At 40.7% G+C, this 2,500-nt stretch overlaps 1 protein-coding gene across 3 annotated transcripts in view; it reads left to right on the plus strand.

Annotated features, from left to right (window-relative positions):
• LOC127009993 (discoidin domain-containing receptor tyrosine kinase B-like) overlaps positions 1 to 2,500 on the plus strand; it is a 58,470-nt gene that overhangs the window by 41,297 nt on the left and 14,673 nt on the right. The gene's annotated exons all lie outside the window — the stretch shown is intronic.

Consider the following 2,500-nt stretch of genomic DNA (forward strand, 5'->3'; position numbering starts at 1 on the left):
AAGGGAAGAAGAGGGGAAGAAGAGAGAGGAGAGGAGAAATTCAGACATAGAAGTAAGGAATGAGAAGAGTGAAACAGGAAAGAGGAGGAAAAGAGGAAGAAGGGAGAAGAGAGAGAAAAAAAGTAGAGAGAGGAAAAGAGGAAGAAGGGAGAAGAGAGAGAAAATAAGTAGAGAGAGGAAGGGATGAAGAAGGGAGAAGAGAGAGAAAAAGAGGAGACAGAGGAAAAGGAGGAAGGAGGAGAAAAGATGGAAAATTAAAGGAGGAAAAAGGGAAGGAAGAGAGGAGCAAACGAAAGAGAAGAAGAGGAGGAAACAAGGAAGAATGGAGGGAAGATAAGGAATGTAGGGAGAGGGAAGGAAGGAAGGAAGGAAGGAGGGAAGGAGGGAGGAGAGATGAAACCATTGAAAGAGGAAAGAGGAAGAGAGAGGGGAGATAAGGAATGTAGGAAGAGGGAAGGAAGGAAGGAGGGAAGGAGGGAGATGACGGAAACGAGGGTAAAGGAAGGAGAGGAAGAAGGGAGAGGGAGGAAAATAGATTGATGAAAGGAGGAAGAAGGAAATATAAAGATGGCGATGGTGATTGAGGAGATGAAGGGAAGGGAAGAGAAGGGAAGGAGAGGAGGATAAATGAATGTATGTGAATGATGATAATGCTGAATGGAAGGAGCTGAGAAAGGGGAAGGAGGAGAGAGAGATAAAGGGGAATAAGTAAAGAAAGGAATAGAATGAGGAAAAGAACGCTGACATGAGAGAGGAAAATGGAAAGAAAAGGTTACGAAAGAAGACACAGAAGAAAATGAAGAAAAGAGAAAGTTATGTGTTGTAGATGAAGACGAAAGAGAAGAAAACAATTACAAAAAAAACCACAAAGACGAGAAGTTGAGAAAAAAAAGAAATGGAAAGAAACGTCAGAAAATAAGTAAAAAATAAGAAGAAAAGAAAGAAAACAAACTGTAGGTAGGAAGATAGATAGTTAAATAGGAAGAAAAAGAGATGAAAGAAGAGATGAAAAGAAAAAAAAGTAAATAAGGTAGAAAAAAAAGGAAAGAAAAAAACTAAGAAAATCACAGAAAAAAGTACTCAGGTGAACTCTAATTAGCCCAGGTAGACAGAGTGTGACAGGTGAGAGGAGAAAGTGGAAGTCCCTCAATATCACTATCAAGAGGAGGAGGAGGAGGAGGAGGAGGAGGAGGAGGAGGAGGAGGAGGAAGGAAGGAGAGGAAAGGAGGAGAGAAAGATGTGCAAAAGTAGAAAGTTTATTAATTGAGAGAGAGAGAGAGAGAGAGAGAGAGAGAGAGAGAGAGAGAGAGAGAGGAAATGAAGGAAGAGAGAGAGAGAGAGAGAGAGAGAGAGAGAGAGAGAGAGAGAGAGAGAGAGAGAGAGAGAGAGAGAGAGAGAGAGAGAGAGAGAGAGAGAGAGAGAGAGAGAGAGAGAGAGAAAAGTAGACAAAAGAGGGAGATAAGGATGACAGGTGCAGAGAGGAAGAGAGATAGGAGGAAGACAAATGAAGACAGGAGGGAGATAAGAGATTTAAAGGTAGAGGAAGAAGAGGAGGAGGAGGAAGAAAAGGGAGAAGAAAGGACAGGTGAGAAAGATTGAACAGGTAAAGGTGAAGAAAAAAAGAAAACAATGAAGAAAATGAAGACTAAGAAGAAGGGATAAAGGAAAAGAAAAGAGAAGAAAGAAAAAAAAGATAGAAGGCAGCAAGGAAGGAAGGAAGGAAGGGAAGAAGAAAGGAAGGAAGATTAGGTAAGGTTAGGTTAGGTCAGTAAGGTAAGGTTAGGTTAGGTTAGGTTAGGTTAGGTAAGGTAAGGTTAGGTAAGGTAAGGTAAGGTAAGGTAAGGTAAGGTTAGATTAGGTTAGGTTAGGTTTGGTAAGGTAAGGTAAGGTAAGGTTAGGTCAGGTAAGGTTAGGTAAGGTTAGGTAAGGTCAGGTAAGGTTAGGTAAGGTTAGGTAAGGTCAGGTAAGGTCAGGTAAGGTTAGGTAAGGTTAGGTTAGGTTAGGTAAGGTAAGGTAAGGTAAGGATAGGTATGGTAAGGTAAGGTAAGGTAAGGTTAGGTTAGGTTAGGTAAGGTAAGGTAAGGCAAGGTATGGTGAGGTTAGGTAAGGTAAGGTTAGGTTAGGTAAGGTAAGGTAAGGTTAGGTAATTTTAGGTTAGGTAAGGTAAGGTTAGGTTAGGTTAGGTAAGGTTAGGTAAGGTTAGGTAAGGTTAGGTAAGGTAAGGTAAAGTTAGTTTAGGTAAGGTAAGGTAAAGTTAGTTTAGGTTACGTCAGGATAGGTTAGGTTAGGTAAGGTTAGGTTAGGTTAGGTTAGGTAAGGTAAGGTAAGGTAAGGATAGGTATGATAAGGTAAGGTAAGGTAAGGTTAGGTTAGGTTAGGTAAGGTAAGGTTAGGTTAGGTAAGGTAAGGTAAGTTTAGGTAATTTTAGGTTAGGTAAGGTAAGGTTAGGCTAGGTTAGGTAAGGTTAGGTAAGGTAAGGTTAGGTTAGTTTAGGTTACGT

This window comes from Eriocheir sinensis, chromosome 42 (genome assembly GCF_024679095.1).
Source record: "Eriocheir sinensis breed Jianghai 21 chromosome 42, ASM2467909v1, whole genome shotgun sequence".
Lineage (NCBI taxonomy): Eukaryota > Metazoa > Arthropoda > Malacostraca > Decapoda > Varunidae > Eriocheir > Eriocheir sinensis.